General features: G+C 38.1%; 1 protein-coding gene across 5 annotated transcripts in view; it reads right to left on the reverse strand.

Annotated features, from left to right (window-relative positions):
• Positions 1–20,782, reverse strand: part of NCALD (neurocalcin delta) — a 439,751-nt gene that overhangs the window by 78,799 nt on the left and 340,170 nt on the right. Inside the window, exon 1 of one of the 5 annotated variants that reach the window (XM_061171580.1) lies at positions 30–152. The exons of the other annotated variants lie outside the window; for them this stretch is intronic. The gene's annotated coding sequence lies outside the window, so the exon portion shown is untranslated. Of the gene's footprint in view, positions 1–29; positions 153–20,782 lie in introns of those variants that run through there. 5 annotated transcript variants of the gene reach the window in all.

The raw sequence follows: 20,782 nt of genomic DNA on the forward strand, positions 1-20,782 counted from the left end.
AACTATTGTATATAAAGCAAACTAATTACCTCACACAGAAGAAGTGCAAGATTTAACAGTCCATGCTCCGCAGCCCCTGGGACGCAGAAGCAGCAGCGGCAGCAGCGCTGAGAGCAGCAGCGGCGGCCAGCATCCACCAGATTCTCACAGGCCTTTGCCTGTGTGGACTCAGCCACAGACTCTGCCTCCGGCTGACGTCAAAGTCCCTGTCACATGGCCAGATGAAAGCCAAGAGAGCATTGGTTGTCGTAGCAACCACAGAACAGCTCTGAAATTATTTCAATAGGTCATCTGTCACTGTGATGTGTATGTGTTTGTGAGTGCATGTGAGTGTGTGTGTGTGAGTGTGCATGCACACACCCCACAACCATCACGGACAGCTACCCAGCAACCTCAACCCTTGAAGTGGTGACTAAAGAGTGCCTACAACTTTCCTCTTCAAGGCTGTTCCTTACAGTTTCTGGCAAGAAAATGCATGCCCCTCTGAAGTTCCCATTGGTCTCACTGTCACCAGCATGAAGTTTGTGTCTCTCTCTGTAGAACAGAAGGAAAGAACTAAGAAATTCTGGGGGTAGTGTTCTAAGCTAATTAAATCTATTTGTAAGTAAATGGATAAAAACAGAAGCTCAAGGGGAGCTGGAAGAAAAGATATTTTTAAAATGATATAAGAATCCACAGCAATGTACTGAGACCAGGCTAGTAATGGAAAGAAAGAGAAGAAACATGGGGCGTGGTGGCCCTGAGTCAGATGAGAGTCTAATGAGCCTCACATCAACTAGGATGGGGAATCAGGCGAGATGAATTCAGGATCCCTGCACTGCAAAATGTCTATGCAAGGATGAACGACCAAAAGAGTTTCAAAACAGTGCTACTTTAAAATACTTTACATTTTAAACTTTTTTGGATTTTTACTTTGGGGGTCACCATACAGGTGCCAAATCCTCCCCTTCTAAATGCTCTTGTGCACATCCCTTTGGGACTCAGCATGGAGTAAATGGGTGTCCCCAAACACAAACTTCAGTGAAAGCCTAGGACAGCAGAATAAAAGGAAAGGCCGGCACATTTTCTAACTTCAGCTTCATTTCCTTTAGGACTCCACACTGTGCTTATTTCCTAGTTCATTCTCCCTCTTAATTAATAGGAAGTCCATTAAATAAGATGAAATAAAATGCAGAGGAAGGTACTCTGAAAAATACATCCATTGAAACATATACCATTCAAAGGGGAAAGAGGTTAAAAGGCAGGGAGAAGAGATTGCTCTCAAAACCCTAAGGACCTTCCCATGCTAAAGTTATCAGGATTTCTTCTGGCTGGCTTCTGCTGGCTTCTTTAAAAAGAAAAAAAGTAGCTCTGGGGTGCTACAAAATATAAATGGAAACTAAACCAGCTGAGCAGACTACATTTATGTCACTGCAAAAGAATGAAATTTCTGCAGTTAGAGTCAGGAATTACTTCCAGCGCAGTAAGACTAATGTTCAAACTGACCATAGAATCCCCCTATTCCATCTTCCTCTTCCTTTACTTCTGTCCCAGCCCCACCTGGGAGAAAAGATACATTTTTATTTGAAAAGTTATTTTCCTGATGCTATTAGCTATAGCACTGCAAAAGTAAAATCAAAGTGCAATGCTATAATGAACGCTCCCCCCTTTAATTTCAGATTAATGATTGCTAGGAATTTACCTGTTAGCACAAGGACAATTGAATCCAATGTCTATCTAAATGGGTCAGGATGTCACACCAGTGGTAGATTTCAGCAACAGTCACAATTCACAAATATGTCATTTGTTCCAGTTATAGTTCTGGTTTTCTGTCAGAAATGTACATCACAGCAATGAGGGGAATGGGAAGAGAGGAGAGAAAGCATTTCCTTCTAGACTTCCAGGGCCCCATGTTCTCTGAGCTGCCTGCTTGACCAGCTCTTTGACTCCAAATCCATGGCTGCCTGATCATCTCTTCCTCTTTATGCAGTGAAACTGCAGTACCACAATTTGCCAATAGGTGATGTCCTCTGAAACAAGAAGTTATCAGTTCTAAAAATTCCTAAAATTCTGGCCTTAAATTAGTTTAAAATTCAATAAATACTAACACCTTTTTATTTTGAATCTTCTATCATTTTTAAGACTAAATAGAGGGGGATCTTCAAGATGGCGGAGGAGTAAGACATGGAGATCACCTTCCTCCCCACAAATACAACAAAAATACACCTACATGTGGAACAAATCCTACAGAACACCTCCTGAACACTGGCAGAAGACCTCAGACTTCCCAAAAGATGCCTGAAGGCGACCTACACACAGAGCAGGGCCAAAACCAAAGCTGAAGCCCAGGAGCTGTGCAAACAAAGAAGAGAAAGGGAAATTTCTCCGTGCAGCCTCAGGAGCAGCAGATTAAATCCCCACAATCAACTTGATGTACCCTGCATCTGTGGAATACCTGAACAGAATATGAATCATCGCAAAACTGAGGTGGTGGACTTGGGGTTTGCTGTCTGCGACTAATTTGTTTCTAATTTTTATGTTTATCTTAGTTTACTTTTTAGCGTTTGTTATCATTGGTGATTTGTTTATTGGTTTGGTTGCTCTCTTCTTTTTTATAATTATTTTTTTATTTTAATAAATTTAAAAAACGTTTTAAATTATTTTATTATTACAATTTTTCTTTCTTTTTTTCTCCCTTTTGTTCTGAGCCGTGTGGCTGACAGGGTCTTGATGCCCTGGCGTGGTGTCACACCTGAGCCTCTGAGGTGGGGGAGCCGAGTTCAGGACATTGGTCCACCAGAGATCTCCCGGCCCCACGTACTACCAATTGGTGAGAGTCCTCCCAGAGATCTCCATCTCAACGCTAAGTCCCAGATCCACCCAATGGCCAGCAAGCTCCAGTGCTGGATGCCCCATGCCAAACAATTAGCAAGACAGGAACACAACCCCACCCATTAGCAGAGAGGCTGCCTCAAATCATACTAAGTTCACAGACACCCCAAAACACATCACCGGATGTGGCCCTGCCCACCAGAAAGACAAGGTCCAGCCACACCCACCAGAACACAGGCACCAGTCCCCTCCACCAGGAAACCAACACAAGCCACTGAACCAACCTCACCCACTGGGGGCAGACACCAAAAACAATGGGAACTACGAACCTGCAGCCTGCGAAAAGGAGACCCCAAACACAGTAAGTTAAACAAAATAAGACAGAGAAATATGCAGCAGATGAAGGAGCAAGACAAAAACCCACCAGACCAAACAAATGCAGAGGAAATAGGCAGTCTACCTGAAAAAGAATTCAGAGTAATAGTAGTAAAGACGACCCAAAATCTTGGAAATAGAATGGAGAAAATAAATGTTTAATAAGGACCTAGAAGAACTAAAGAGCAAACAGTGATGAACAACACAATAACTGAAATTAAGAATTCTCTACAAGGAATCAATAGCAGAATAACTGAGGCAGAAGAACGGATAAGTGACCTGGAATATAAAATTGTGGAAATAACTACACCAGAGCAGAATAAAGAAAAAAGAATGAAAAGAATTGAGGACAGTCTCAGAGGCCTCTGGGATAACATTAAATGCACCAACATTCGAACTATAGGGTCCCAGAAAAAGAAGAGAAAAAGAAAGGGTCTGAGACATTTCAAGAGATTATAGTTGAAAACTTCCCTAACATGCTAAAGGAAATAGTCAATCAAGTCCAGGAAGTGCAGAAAGTCCCATACAGGATAAATCCAAGGAGAAACACACCAAGACACATTAATCAAACTATCAAAAATTAAATACAAAGAAAAAATATTAAAAGCAGCAAGGAAAAGCAACAAATAACATACAAGGAAATCTCCATAAGGTTAACAGCTGATCTTTCAGCAGAACCTCTGCAAGCCACAAGGGAGTGGCAGGACATATTTCAAGTGATGAAAGGGAAAAACCTACAACCAAGATTACTCTACCCAGCAAGGATCTCATTCAGATTTGATGGAGAAATTAAAACCTTTACAGACAAGCAAAAGCTAAAAGATTTCAGCACCACCAAACCAGCTTTACAACAAAGGCTAAAGGAACTTCTCTAGGCAGGAAACACAAGAGAAGGAAAAGACCTACAGTAACAAACCAAAAACAATTAAGAAAATGGTAATAGGAACATACATATCAATAATTACCTTAAATGTAAATGGATTAAATGCTCCAACCAAAAGGCATAGATGGGTTGAATGGATACAAAAACAAGACCCATTTATATGCTATCTACAAGAGACCCACTTCAGACCAAGGGACACATACAGACTGAAAGTGAGGGGATGGAAAAAGATATTCCATGCAAATGGACATCAAAGGAAAGCTGGAGTAGCAATTCTCATATCAGACAAAATTGACTTTAAAATAAAGACTATTACAAGAGACAAAGAAGGACACTACAAAATGATCAAGGGATCAATCCAAGAAGAAGATATAACAATTATAAATATATATGCACCCAACATAGGAGCACCTCAATACATAAGGCAAATGCTAACAGCCATAAAGGGGGAAATCGACAGTAACACAATAAGAGTAGGGGACTTTAACACTCCACTTTCACTAAGGGACAGATGCTCCAAAATGAAAATAAATAAGGAAACACAAGCCTTAAATTACACATTAGACAAGATGGACTTAATTGATATTTATAGCACATTTCATCCAAAAGCAACAGAATACACTTTCTTCTCAAGTGCTCATGGAACATTCTCCAGGATAGGTCATATCTTGGATCACAAATCAAGCCTTGGTAAATTTAAGAAAACTGAAAACATATCAAGTATCTTTTCCGACCACAATGCTATGAGACTAGACATCAATTACAGGAAAAAAACTGTAAAAAATACAAACACATGGAGGCTAAACAATAGACTACTAAATAACCAAGAGATCACTGAAGAAATCAAAGAGGAAATCAAAAAATACCTAGAAACAAATGACAATGAAAACACAATGACTCAAAACCTATGGGATGCAGCAAAAGCAGTTCTAAGAGGGAAGTTGATAGCAATACAGTCCTACCTCAAGAAACAAGAAAAATCTCAAATAAACAATCTAACCTTACACTTAAAGCAATTAGAGATAGAAGAAGAAGAATGACAAAAAAAACCCAAAGTTAGCAGAAGGAAAGAAATCATAAAGATCAGATCAGAAATAAATGAAAAAGAAATGAAAAAAACAGTAGCAAAGATCGATAAAACTAAAAGCTGGTTCTTTGAGAGGATACACAAAATTGATAAACCATTAGCCAGACTCATCAGGAGAAAAAGGGAGAAGACCCAAAACAACAGAATTAGAAATGAAAAAGGAGAAGTAACAACTGACACTGCAGAAATACAAAGGATCATGAGAGATTACTACAAGCAACTATATGCCAATACAATGGACAACCTGGAAGAAATGGACAAATTCCTAGAAATGCACAACCTTCCGAGACTGAACCAGGAAGAAATAGAAAATATGAACAGACCAATCACAAGCACTGAAATTGAAACTGTGATTAAAAATTTTCCAACAAACAAAAGCCCAGGACCAGACGGCTTCACAGGCCAATTCTATCAAATATTTAGAGAGGAGCTAACACCTATCCTTCTCAAACGTTTCCAAAATATAGCAGAGGGAGGAACACTCCCAAACTCATTCGATGAGGCCACCATCACCCTGATACCAAAACCAGACAAAGACGTCACAAAAAAAGAAAACTACAGACCAATATCACTGATGAACATAGATGCAAAAATCCTCAACAAAATACTAGCAAACAGAATCCAACAACACATTAAAAGGATCACACACCATGATCAAGTGGGGTTTATCCCAGGAATGCAAGGATTCCTCAGTGTAAGCAAATCAATCAGTGTGATACAGCATATTAACAAATTGAAGAATAAAAACCATAGGATCATCTCAACAGATGCACAAAATTCAACATCCATTTATGACAAACACTCTCCAGAAAGTAGGTATAGAGGGAATTTACCTCAACATAATAAAGGCCATATATGACAAACCCACAGCCAACATCATTCTCAATGATGAAAAACTGAAACCATTTCCTCTAAGATCAGGAACAAGACAAGGTTGCCCACTCTCACCACTATTATTCAACATAGTTTTGGAAGTTTTAGCCACAGCAATCAGAGAAGAAAAAGAAATAAAAGGAATACAAATTGGAAAAGAAGAAATAAAACTGTCACTGTTTGCAGATGACATGATACTATACATAGAGAATCCTAAAGATGCTACCAGAAAACTACTAGAGCTAATCAATGAATCTGGTAAAGTAGCAGGATACAAAATTAATGCACAGAAATCTCTTGCATTCCTATACACTACTGATGAAAAATCTGAAAGAAATTAAGGAAACACTCCCATTTACCATTGCAATAAAAAGTATAAAATACCTAGGAAGAAACCTACCTAGGGAGACAAAAGACTTGTCTGCAGAAAACCGTAAGACACTGATGAGAGAAATTAAAGATGATACAAACAGATGGAGAGATATACCATGTTCTTGGATTGGAAGAATCAACATTGTGAAAATGACTATACTACCCAAAGCAATCTACAGATTCAGTGCAATCTCTATCAAACTACCAATGGCATTTTTCACAGAACTAGAACAAAAAATTTCATAATTTATATGGAAACACAAAAGACTCCGAAAGCCAAAGCAATCATGAGAGAGAAAAATGGAGCTGGAGGAATCAGGCTCCCTGGATTCAGACTATACTACAAAGCTACAGTAATCAAGACAGTATGGTACTGGTACAAAAACACAAATATAGATCAATGGAACAGGATAGAAAGCCCAAAGATAAACCCACGCACATACGGTCACCTTATCTTTGATAAAGGAGGCAAGAATGTACAGTGGAGAAAAGACAGCCTCTCCAATAAGTGGTGCTGGGAAAACTGGACAGCTACATGTAGAAGAATGAAATTAGAACACTTCCTAACACTGTACACAAAAATAAACTCAAAATGGATTAAAGACCTAAATATATGGCCAGAGACTATAAAACTCTTAGAGGAAAACATAGGCAGAACACTCTATGACATAAATCACAGCAAGATTCTTTTTGACCCACCTCCTGGAGGAATGGAAATAAAAACAAAAATAAACAAATGAGACCTAATCAAACTTACAAGCTTTTTGCACAGCAAAGGAAACTATAAATAAGACGAAAAGACAACCCTCAGAATGGGAGAAAATATTTGCAAACGAAGCAAGTGACAAAGGATTAATTTCTAAAATTTACAAGCAGCTCATGCAGCTCAGTATGAAAATAACAAACAACCCAATCCAAAAATGGGCAGAAGACCTAAATAGACATTTCTCCAAAGAAGATATACAGATTGCCAACAAATACATGAAAGTGTGCTCAACATCACTAATCATTTGAGAAATGCAAATCAAAATTACAATGAGGTATCACCTCACACCAGTCAGAATGGCCATCATCAAAAAATCTACAAACAATAAATGCTGGAGAGGGTGTGGAGAAAAGGGAACCCTCTTGCACTGTTGGTGGGAATGTAAATTAATACAGCCACTATGTAGGACAGTATGGGGGTTCCTTAAAAAATTCAAAATAGAACTACCATACCTCCCAGCAATCCCACTACTGGGCACATACCCTGAGAAAACCGTAATTCAAAAAGAGACATGTACCACAATGTTCACTGCAGCACTCTTTACAATAGCCAGGATATGGAAATGTCTATCGACAGATGAATGGATAAAGAAGATGTGGCGCATATATACAATGGAATATTACTCACCCATAAAAAGAAAAAAACTGAGGTATTTGTAGTGAGCTGGATGGACCCAGAGTCCATCATACAGAGTGAAGTAAGTCAGAAAGAGAAAAACAAATACCATATGCTAACACATATATATGGAATCTAAAAAAAAAAAAAAAAGTTTCTGGTGAACCTAGGGGCAGGACAGGAATAAAGACACAGATGCAGAGAATGGACTTGAGGACACGGGGAGGGGGAAGGGTAAGATGGGACGAAGTGAGAGAGTAGCATTGACATATATACACTACCAAATGTAAAACAGCGAGCTAGTGGGAAGGAGCTGCATAGCACAGGGAGATCAGCTTGGTGCTTTGTGACCACCTAGAGGGGTGGGATAGGGAGGGTGGGAGGGAGACACAAGAGGGAGGGGATATGGGGATATATGTATACATATAGCTGATTCACTTTGTTATACAGCAGAAACTAACACAACACTGTAAAGCAATTATACTCCAATAAAGAATTTTTTTTAAAAAAAGACTAGTATACTTAATGTATACTGACTTGGACACTCATATTATAAGTTAAAATTATCAGTGGACTGACCTTCAAAATGAAAAGTGGATACATGTAATCCTTTTTTCTATAGCATGCTTCCAACCTGGCATCACTCATTTCCCTTTGCAAACTGTCTAGAATTAGAGATTCCTCTTACAGCTAAGGAAGTCACTGGTCTCTTGCAGGGTTGAAATTGTGACAATGATCTCTTTGGAGCTCAGGTTTCTACCCATTTGGCTAATTAATCCAAATGTAGGTAAAAATATCATAGGAAATACATATGAGGCCTTCTCCAATCACAGCCCACCGCATTGAAGAGAATATGAGTCATTTTCTTTTTAAAATAATAACTCATTTTTTTAGGTGAAAATGATTCACTTAATTTAAAAATACCCATTCAAAAATACTTCTGCACCATAGTTTTCACTTGCTGTATGAATGTCAGGGCTGCTTATTATTAGTTTGACCACTTTGCCGGAAATAACAGTTAAATGCCACTAAACAAGCATTCTGACTTGGGTTCACATACCTGAATTAACAGGTGTTTTAGGCAATGAGTAGACAACTATAATCAGCCTTTTATTTAATGTTTCTAGGCAGAAATGTGCTGTATCCCTGTCTCAGCATTAGTGGGAAGGCCATAGACCTATTTTTTGGAAGCACTGGGTTCAAATCTCATCTGAGCAAGTTACTCAAGTGCTCTGAGCCTCAGTGCCTACATCCTAAGGTTGTTGTGAGGATTATAAACTTTAAGGTTTTTTAAAATTCTAATACCCTGTGACAGGGTCAGTGGCTCAATGTATATGTCATTTCTTACTTATCTGTCTGACTCTGATAAGTCTAAGACCTTCAGGGAAAGGATGAATCTTATTCATCTCTACAACTTTATGGTTAATAGCACAGGGACCAGAACACGAATGCTCAATAAATGTTGAGTGACTCCTCAAAATGCTGAGAAAGAAATGTTTCCTTTTTCTTCCTGCTAACAGAGAAGAGAGAGCCTCCCCTCAACCTCCCAAAAAGGCAAAGGAAGGAAAAACAAAACCAAAAATGTTGAGTTAATCACAAAATTTTCTAGCGATGAATGGGCTCAAGTAAATTTGCCAAATAAATAAAACTTATCTCTATTAAATCATATTTATTATGAGTGCACATAAGTTATATGCTGATGTATTTTATGATTATAGCTGTTGATGTTGGATAATCTTTTACATTAACTGATTAATTGAGCACTTACTATATCTGGAGCATTGTTCTAAGTGCTATAGGTATATTAAATTATTCACTATAATAACTATGAGGTAGGCATTATTCTTTTCCACATTATACAACTAAAGAAACTTAAGCATAGAGCGATTAAGTAACTTGCCTACCTAGCACACGGCAGAGCCAGGATCCACAGTCAGGAAACCTGGCTCCATAAATTTTGGAAATAATTTACATTTGATATATTTTTAGAAAGCATTGAATTATTTCTTATGGCTATTTTACACTTGAGCGTTGTTTTTATCTTTAATTTCTTATGAGGGGGAGAAGGCCAACTTATCTTTTCTGCATTTGGGAACTCTGGTGATCTTAATCTAGCTTTGGCCTAAGGCATAATATGGCAAGAAAAATCTAATTCAGAAGATTTGAATCAAGGAAAATGGGCAAAGTAAAATACTGAAAATATCCTGAATAAAATCACCCAAATTATTATAGTCTTAACTGAAGCAAACATCTGGACTACACAGGCTTGGGTAACTTCTGTTTCCCAGTATGATGGAGTTTTTTGTGTTCAAACTAATACTCTCACTGAGATAATAATAGCTGGATTTTTAAAAAGTGGTTGGAAGGCATCAAAGAGTAGCAAAGGCAGCAAAACCTTTAAGTGCCAAGATCCCAGATAAAAGGAAAATATATTGATGTAAGCCCAGCATTCTCCACATTATCTGCTACTTTTCTCCTCAAATTATTTGATAATTCCTAAGTGGTATGGGGCTTTTGGCATTCTCAAAACTGGAGAGACAAAAACTGGGGATTCAAATATTCAAAAGCATCCAGGACTTTAGGGATTGAGATCTTGGTTTAAAAAAAAGGAATCACAGAGAAAAGATCCTAACATTCTGAACTGTTTCCCCCTTAAAGCACCTGCCAATTCCTAGATGGTGTTAGACAAAGCATTAATATGCAGCAAAGAAGATAAAAACATAAAGGGTGAGTTTATGTTTGGGAGTTCAGGATCCTTCAAGGAGCTGGAGCTTGTGAACATGCTAAGTTTTCAGGCCTCATAACTGAAAGGCCCCAGAAGTAGTGGAAAACAGAAAATAGATGCATCCTCACAAAAACCTGGATCCATCCTAGAATCATTACAGGTTACCTAGTTGGATCAAGGTAATTCACCCCTATTCTTACTACTTTCCAGAGAAAATTAACCTTCTTTAAGGGAAGATAACATCATACAGAGCCTCTGCCATTTTTCATATACCACTTCCAATTCACTCCAAAATCATTAATCATGCTAGGAAATAGGTATAACTGACCAAAACCCAAGAGGAAAAAATAGACAGTAGAAATAGATCCATAGGTGATTTATCTTCTATAGTTATCAGACAGGGACTTTAAAATGACCACAGTTGACCCTTGAACAATCTGGAAGTTGACTGTCCACACAGTTGATAATCTGGGTCTAGGTTTACAGTCGGCCCTCCATATCTGCAGTCCCACACCCACAGATTCAACCAACCATGAATTGTGTAGTACTGTATAATGTATTTAGTGGAAAAAAAAACCCCCACATAAGTGGACCCACACAGTTCAAACCTGTGTTACTTAAGGGTCCACAGTATAATTAATATGTTCAAGGAAATAGCAGGATGGAGAGTTCCACATGCAAAATAGTAAAATCTATAAAAAAGAGAACATATTAAATTTAATTGAAAAATACAATTAAGAGCACAACATAGAAGATATACCAAAAGAGAAAAATAGTGAAACGAATGATTAGCAGACAATATCTAGACTGAAGTATAAGAAGAAAAAAAGAATGGAAAATACTGAAAATAATGTAAGAGATATTTGGGACATATGAAAAGGCTAACATGTATATTGGGGAGAGGAGAGAAGAGGAGAGAGAGATAGGACAGAAGCAATATTTGAAGAGAATTGGCCGAGAAGTTTCCAAAACTTATAAAAGATAGGAAACAACAGATTTAAGAAGCCCTATATACCCCAAACAGGATAATTACAAAGAAAACCACACATAGACACATTGTGACCAATCTGCTGAAAACTAAAGACAAAGACAAAATCTTAAAAGCAGTGAAACAAAAAAATTATATTAATTTATAAGGAGCAAAAAAAGAATTTTTAACAGTAAAAATCAACAGTAAAACAAACAAGCCAATTAGAAAATTGGCAAAATACAGGAAAAGATATTTCCCCAAGAATGTATAAAGATGACAAATAAGCACACAAAATGATTTTCCAGCATCATTAGCTATTAGGGAAATTCAAGTTAAAACCATAATGAGATACTACTACACACCTGTCAAAATGATTAAAATAAAAAATAGTGACAATACCAAATGCTGGCAGAGAAACTGAATCACTTGTATTGCTAGTGGGAAAGTAAAATGGTACAGCCACTATAGAAAACAGTTTGGCAGTTTTAAAAGAAATTAAACATGCAACTACTGTATGTACTCATGCAATTGTACTCCTGGGTATTCCAGGGAAATGAAGGCTTATGCTAACAGAAAAGTTTGTACACAAATGCTTTTAGCACCTCTCTTTGTGATGGCCGATAATTGGAAACAACTCAGGTGCTTACAATGAGTGAATGGGTGAACACATTTTAGTACCTCCATACTATGGACTACTACTCAGTAGTAAAGTGAAACAAACTATGATGCACACAAAAACCTGCATCAATGTCCAGAGAATTTTTCCGAGTGAAAAAACTAATCTCAAAAGGTCACTTATTGTACAATTCCATTTCTGTAACAGTATGACAAAATTATAGAAATGAAAAACAGATCAGTGGTTGCCAGAGATTAAGGAGGGAATTAGGGGAAGTGCCTATGGCTGTAAAAGGACAACAGGAGGGATGCTTATAGTGTGATGGAAACATTCTGCATCTTGACTGTATTAATGTCAATATCCTGGCTGTAACATTGTACTACAACTTTGCAAGATGTTACCTTTCGGGGAAAGTGGGTAGAGGGTATATGGGTTCTCTCTGTATTGTGTCCCACAACTGCATGTGAATCTACACTTATCTCAAAATAAAAGTTTAATTAAAATTTTTTAAATGAAGGCGACATAAGACATTTCAGTCAAAAACTGAGGGAATTTGTTCCAATAGAATTACATAAATTTCTGACGAGTTGTTTAAGCAGAAGAAAAATGATCCCACATGGAAACACAGAGATACAGAAAGGGCAGATATATAGATAAATTTAAATGAATACCAACTTTATAAACCCCCATGTCTTGTAGGGGTTAAAATGTGTGTAGATTCAAAATATAGGGCAACATTAGCACAAAAGGTAAGAAAGGATGAATAGAATTAGAGTTTTCTAAGATTCTTGTATTCCGGTCAAAGTACTAATTAATAATAGCCTCTAATAAGGTAAGGGTGCACAATGTAATCCTTGTAGTATCCATTAAAAGAATAACAAAAGAATGTATAGCTAATAAACTAATACAGCAGGAAAATGATTTTAAAAATTACTTGAAAAAAAAAAAAATTACTTGATTCCGAAAAGAAGCAAAAAAAGGTGGGGTGGGGGGAGAGAAAATGATAGGATAAATAGGAAGAAATATTGGGTTGACCAAAAAAGTTCATTTGGGTTTTTCTGTAACATATTACAGAAAAACCCGAACGAACTTTTTGGCCAAGCCAATAGTAACATTGAAGAGTTAATTGCAAACATGTCAATAATTACAATGATTACTATAATATATAAACTGACCAAATATTCTAATTAAAAGACAAAAACATCAGACTGTACTAATAAGAAAATTCTAACTCTTTACTCCACATAAGAGATGAAAATTGATATACAAACTAACCAGCAAAAACTGTTGTAGCATTATTATCAAGCAATGGTACTTACTTGTAATATAAGCGAGAGATACTACTAGAGACATAGAAGAACACTTCATAATTCACTGCTCTAAATATGCATGCACCTAATAAAATAGCATCAAGATAAATAGAAAAATTCACTCATAGTATTGATTTAACATATTTTTTTCAATAACTTATAGAACAAGTAGCAAAATAAGGTAGAAGTATAGAATATTTTAATGATGCAATTAACCAATCTGACTTAATTAACACATGAAGAATGATGATCTCAAGAATTATAAAATATACAACTTTTCTCTCAAATATATTTAACAATATTGACTATATGCTGGGCCACAGGAGTTTTTCAATACATTATAAATGATCAAAATCACAGAGTATACTCTTTGTACACAGTGGAACAAAGCTAGGACTCAATATTAAAGAGACAAATAGAAAATCTCTAAATGGAAACCAGGCAATACGTTTCTAAATAATCCATGAATTAAAAAGATTTACACTGCAATGTAGAAATATTTTGAACTGAACAACAAAAATATAATGTATCAAAATTTACATGCACCTAAAGCACTACTTAATGGAAATGCATATATCTGTTTAAAAAAAATACTGAGGTTCCACTTTTAGCATGGTACTTTGAGGACCTCTGTGGACCTGTTCCCTAGTGAAACAAGCATAACTTTTGAAAGTATTTTTAAATATCACAGAAAGTCTCTGAGAATTGTCCTTAGGGTATAGAGCCAATGAAGAAACATTTATTCAAGAAAACATACTAAAACTTGATAAGAACATTGAGAATCTGTGGCACTTTTGAGTCACTTCCATGCATGCTCCATCCTGGAAAGGTGTAACCAATAAGATTGGGCTCCTTTTCCCCTCAGCTCTTGATAAAGGGACACAGTATCTCACTGGGAAAGGCAAGCCATCAGCATTTCTCCAGCTCTGGTGTTAAATTCCTGGTCAGTGCAGCCAAGAGGTTGGGGGCTCCCTTCCTCCACCTAGCCCCCACTCGTAGGGCAGATGCTCTACTCCAGGCACAATAGGTCAAAAATCCTGAGGCCCTTATTACCCTCAGTCCAGCTCACTTGTAGGGCAGAGGTTCTATTCCAGAGGCAGTCTGAGACTAGGCTACCAACACTGCTCCATGTCCAGAGTAGTTACTCAGAGGTTTTTCCCAGAGGGAGAGACAGTCCATGAGAGCAGAGAGCTCTGTAGATCTTCCCAGAGGAACTGACTTTATTAAATAGAATGTGGGGAAGTTCAAGTTTAAGGTTGCTCTTGAAAATAATGGAGATTTTGGTGGTAAACAATTGAGAGGAGACTGATAGAAGAGCAAAAGCTAACCTGTACACCAGCTAGTTTACCAGAGAGAACCAGGGAAAGAGACAGCTAAAAAGAGCCCTTCTGGGATCAGAACAAACAGATTGGCCTCAAAAACTGCCCCTAATGAATTTAATTGGATCACACTGTGGAGCAATTTATGCCCCAGAGCATTGTAAGAAATACTAGAGCAATCAGCCAAAAATTAGTGAAGACCAACAGCTGGGTGTGATACCAAATGTGGCAGACAGTATAACAGAGATCAGGGGAAAAGACAAAGAGAGCCATGCTAAAAGTAATCATCGCAAGCTGACTGGGCACAGTCATTGAAACAGTGGTAAGAGTAGCACCCTTGTATTGTGCTTTATGGTTCACATAGCACTTCCATGATTCTATTTCATTTGACCCTGAATCAATAAAAACATTTAATTTTTTAAAAGGTTTAAAACTCCATGATCTAAGTTTCTACCTCAAGTAGTTGGGCAAAGAAGAGCTGGGATACAGCTGCCCAGAATAAAGACATTTTCTAGCCTCCCTTCTAGCTCTGTAGCTTTGTGATTAAAACAGGACAACTGGATGTAGATAGATATGTCATGTGTAGCTTCCAGAACCTTCCTTAAAAACAAATGAGCAAACAAACTTGTCTGAGCCCTTTTCGTTGTTTTATTCTGTTTACCATCCTACTGCTTGGGAGCATGGAGGTGATGGCCACCAGTGGACCATGAGGAAGCGGGCTATACATCCTAGAGATGGATGGTGGAGCTATGAGCTGGAAGAAGCCTGATTCCCAAAGACTTCATGGAAAAAAGCTGTCAATCCAGTCCTACATTTCTTCCCTCTGGACTTTCAGGTGAGAAAGAGGAAGAGAGAGAGAGAGAGAGAGAGAGAGAGGAAGTTGTCTCATATTTAAGGCACAATTATTATATGTCAAACCTATTCCCAAGTGTTAGAGTTTCCACCATCAAAAAAGGGGGGGGAGGGAACTTTGTGCAAGTGAAATGTCAGATGTTAAATAAGCTATGAAATTTCATGAAATTCCAGGAATCCATCTAGAAGAAAACAGAATGCAATGCATTCGAAAGCATTGCAACAGAAATCCTGGAAAACAGCTCTTCATTTCTCCAGGTAATTAAATTAGTAACCTTTAATTAATATTTGGTAATAATCATGTGAAGATTCTTCAAAGTCTTTCTAGACACTGAGGAGTCACATGGGTTGAAGATAAAGAAAAAGGAGAAAAGAAACAACAAAATTACTCAGGGAATAAAAATGGTCTCTCCTTTCACCCTGCTTGCCTTTTCATAGATTGCATGAGGGAAATAAATTCTTTTCTTTTAAGGAGAGACAATTTTTCACATGAAACTAAGGATTTCATGGGAAAATGGTTGACAAATCACCTCTTCAATTTCTCATACAAAAAGGAAAGCTGAAAAATGTTAATTTTCCATCAGCAACATCCAGTACAATTAGAACAAACATTGATCTTTGTTTTTGCTTTTTTCTTTTTAAAGATTGGTTTAGAATCATAACTCTCTCTTTGCTGTCAGACACTCTTGTACATTTATAAACCTGATTTTTACAAATCATCAAGGATTCTATTCCTTCCTACTTCCAAGAGATAAAGAAACAGACTGAAAAGCATGAAGAATCTAGATGCTTTCTGTGGTGCCTGTGTTGAAATGCAACTCCTATAAATAAGAATAGAGAATCAATCCTGAAATTTATCTGCAGCCCCAAGTCATGCATTTTGTTGAGTTTTTGTACAAAACATGGGTATCAAGGATTCTTGCTGCATTATAATGGAAAGGGTATGAACTTTGGAATCGGGTATACTCAGATTTAAATGTGGGCGCCCAAAACATGACTTTTTCATTTCTGTGACTTCAGGCAACTTACTTAACCCCTCTGGGTCTTCATTTTATTATCTGTGAAATAGCAGTACTAATGGCCCTGCAGGGTGGTGATAAAGAGTGATACTCAAGTTTAGTAGTGCATCTGATACAGTTAAAAGAAAGCTAAACTTCACAATTAGGAAGAATAATTAACAAATGTGCTAATTAGGGTCCAGGTTACCTAAGTTTACGTTTTCTAAAGAGTAAACTTACTTGAAGTGTGATTTCTTATTTTCATGGAATTCCTTAGTAAGTAAATTATAATAGTTCCTAACATCAAGAGAACTATGAATTTATATTTTCATAGTCTATATTTCCACTTAATAGCATTTAATGACAGTTGAAACCACAGCATAGAATCATATTTAACCTATTAAAGATGAGATGTTCAATTATTAAGTTTCCCATGGTGTAAAGTTGTCAGCATCCTCAGAGCTCATGAGGTTGAGTGTCATGAGATCAGCAACCTCACCAAAAAGGAGTGAGAGCCCACAGTGCCTGGATACACTTGTGCCAGCGCTGGAGGGACTCAAAACTTTCCAGAGCAACAAGACTTGACATTGGCCTTTTCTCCAAGAAATTTTTTATAAGGAATTTCATGAGGAAATAATTCCCAGTAAACAGAGTTGAAACAGGAATGGGAGGAGAGAAGCAATTTGGTAGGGGCTCGGGGGGAGGGCGGGGGGACCCTCACCAAAGGAGGAGAATCATGAAGTCAAGATGAAAGGAAGATTTCTGACTCAGTAAGGCTGTTCACTTGGGAATGAGTATCAGTGGAAACCTTCTAAAAAAGGATGAGGGGCTTGGAGTTGGAGTCCTACAGCATGAGTCCCCACGTAGTCTCTGAGCTCTGCAGGGCCTCTCCAGTTCCTATAGTTACATCTAGGCGCACCTCAACATCGAATCAATAACTTCTCTTTTTGCCTCACCAGCTTGAGTGGGCATTCCATCCTTTGAAGCAAGTGATCTCTAATATAAACACAATCATCTTTGTCCTTCACTGAATTAGTGTCACTGATTCCTCAAAATGGAAAAGACTTTCATTACCTCGATCATTGCTTTCATTTGTTCATTCATTCACCTAATAATCTTCAGTGAGTGCTTTCTCTGTGTGTCAGAGGACACAGCAATGAACAAGAAAGACACAGACTTTGGTCTCATGGAGTTTATAGTTATTGAACAATTACAACATTTAGTAAATAATGAGTGATACAGAAGGAGAGCTACCCAGTGCCAGCCCAGGAGGACATAATGCAGTCTGGGATTTCACAGAAAAGCTCTCAGAAGATATGACCCTTGAGTGAAGAATAAAGAGGAGTGAGCCAGTTGAGGAGCTGGGAGATGTACTGAGCAAAGAAAACAGTGGGTTTAAAACCTCAGAGACGAGAGGCCACATGGCATGTTAGAGGCACTGAGAGGCCAGGATGGCAGAGCGCTGAGAAAAGTAAGTGGCACACGATGAGCAAGCCGGTTGTGGGCAGCTTACAGAGGGCTTTGTAAACCAATGTAAACAGGTAACTGAGCCACTTGCTCAAGGACACACAGCTAACAGGTGGCAGATTGGACCCTAGGCCATCTGAGCTCTAATTCAGAGACCAACTAAATTTTTTAAAGTAATGTTCTTTTAAAAGTTCCTTTCTGATTCTAAAGGTAACACATGCTGATTGCAGAGAGAATGTATCTTCTATTGGCACAAAGAGCACTATGCAAATGGCCCCCAGGTACCCAGTACACACCTTGCGTGATGTATAACATCAAATGATCACCCTCAGCAAATCCATTATCCCCAGACACTAGACATCTTTAGAGTGTCTTTAATTATAGAATTTGTCCAGACTGAGCCATACAAAAGTCACAGGATTAGGGTTCATGATGAAAATCTGTCCATTACACAAAGGACCCCACACTCTTCCCCATATGTCAGCTGCTTGCCCGTTTTTACTGCATGAAAATATAGACTTGAAGATAATCGAGTGATTATACTCAGAAAGATATCTGGTAAATTACATTTGCACATTCCCTGGTCTCTTCATGGCCTGGTCTCCAGAACGTCTCTGTCCATTTCAAAGTCAGAAGATGGTGTTTTCATCACTCAACCACAGAAGCCCTTTAGGATGTCCCTGCCTCTCTCCGCACTGCCAGCAGCTCCAATTCCTTGGTCAAACCCAATCTGAGCACTTCTCATAAGGATTCATGAACCAGAATAGAAGCCCCTTGTCCTTGCTCCTGGGAAGGCACTCTGCAAGGCTACGGAATCAACCTTTGCCTCCTAGTTGGAGTGGCAAGCAAACGAGCCCCGGGAAGCCTGGGCAGCAGATAAAGTGCTTGATTAAGATGCCCTCCTCTTCATAGTTAATTGGCAGATTGTTTTTAGAGTTCATGCCTTAGAAATTTGTTCTTTCTGGATTGTCATTTTATTTTCCTGCCACCCACATTAAAAGAAAGTCTCTTTTGCCTGTCTTTGCAGTTCCCAAGCCTAATGATAATCACGGTTTCAGCCTCTTGCCTTGAGATTCTGACAGCATAAATAATGCAGGTGCACAGAAATAAAATGTAGCTATGCTGGCTTTTGCTTCTCTAGGCAATCAACTACCAAAAAAAAAAGGAAAGAGACTGAATTGATAGAAAGATGCATTTTACTGTCCAGCTGCCAAGGGGGCACTGCCGACAATGAGGATTTCAGAATAATAACCCTAAAGAGAGGAGAGGTTCAGAGCGTCCCATTCACTGCGGCCGCGGCCTGAAAGACGCATTGTTCCCGACAGGTCAGGTGGAAGACCCCTCCCATGAATGCAGCATTCTGAGGAAATGCTAAGCCAACCATTTTTTAAAAGACCCTCTGACACCAGAAATTTCAAACATGATTTGGTTCTCAGGGAGCGATACCATATCCTCACAGGTGTGGGATAATCAGGCATCTAAGAAGAGCAGCTTCTCCAAAAACAGCTGCGGAAAGGATAAAGATACAATTGGTCCATTTAAAATCTGTGCAGTGGACTCCCCGGCTTAATGTCTGCATTCTGAGAGCTGCGGCGGGGCTGCGAAATGGGGCTTTCCAGCTGCCAGAAGGAGGAGGGGCCCTGATATGAGGACTTTGCCCTGGGAGGCGTCTGAACTTAGAAATACATTTTTTAAAATGCCAACATAGAAAACATTATAAAGGGAAATGCTCAAAAATAAAATATTCACCCATTCCATTATCCTGCTTAAGACTTTTCCCCCATGTTTTTCTCATGCTCTCTTCTAACCTTTAATTTTGACAGAGAAAAAAATTAACATAGTTACAAAGATAATATTTAGGTATGATTCTTTTATTGGCTTGTTTTGCACTTGGCACTGAGTGCTTTATGTGAGTTACCTCATTTGATCTTCATAACAGCCCCATGAGGTAAGTACCATTATTACAGATATGAAGAAACTGGGTTTTAGAAGAGTGACCATCACTTGCCTGAGGTGCCTGACTTAATCCGTGGAGTTTGTTCACACAAGAGCTGGCACTCAAATCCAGAAGCCAAAGGTTTTCCCTTCTTTCCACTCACTGTGGGCTAATGAATACCTTCTGAAGCCTTCAGAGCCTCCATATTTATCCTTTTCAGTTGCTACATAAATTCCAATGAACTGATATGCCATGGTATATTTAATATTTAATTCTCTGATTGCTACAGAGTTCAGTTGCTTCTAGATTTTCTCTATTATAAATAGCAACATATAAACATCTTTATACGTTTACTTTTTTTCCTTTGAGTTGTTTCCTTGGGCAAAAGAGACTAATGAAAGTGATTACTGAGTCACAGGTACTGAAAGTTGTGCCTATTGATACTACTTCTCGTCAGACTTTTAAATGAACTATAACTGTTTTTCTAGCCACTAGCAAGAATTGGATGTACTGTATCTCCACAGGCTTGTTAGCACTGCATCAGATATATCTAGATCTAGATCTAGACCTAGATCGATTGATCTATCTATAATTTATTTATTGTTCTTAGTTTATAAGTGCCAAATAACAACCTGTCATCACTCAGATTTTTATTTCTTGCCCTACTGGAGAGTTGAACATTTTTTCTTATATTGGTTTGCCATTTGTAAATTTCCTTTGTAAAGTGTATTTAGGACTTCTGCATTCACTGAGACCCAGATTTCAATCCTCACCAGATAGAGCTTTGTATAATTCCAAAACTAGTAT

This window comes from Eubalaena glacialis, chromosome 17 (assembly GCF_028564815.1).
Source record: "Eubalaena glacialis isolate mEubGla1 chromosome 17, mEubGla1.1.hap2.+ XY, whole genome shotgun sequence".
NCBI classification, from domain to species: Eukaryota; Metazoa; Chordata; class Mammalia; order Artiodactyla; family Balaenidae; genus Eubalaena; species Eubalaena glacialis.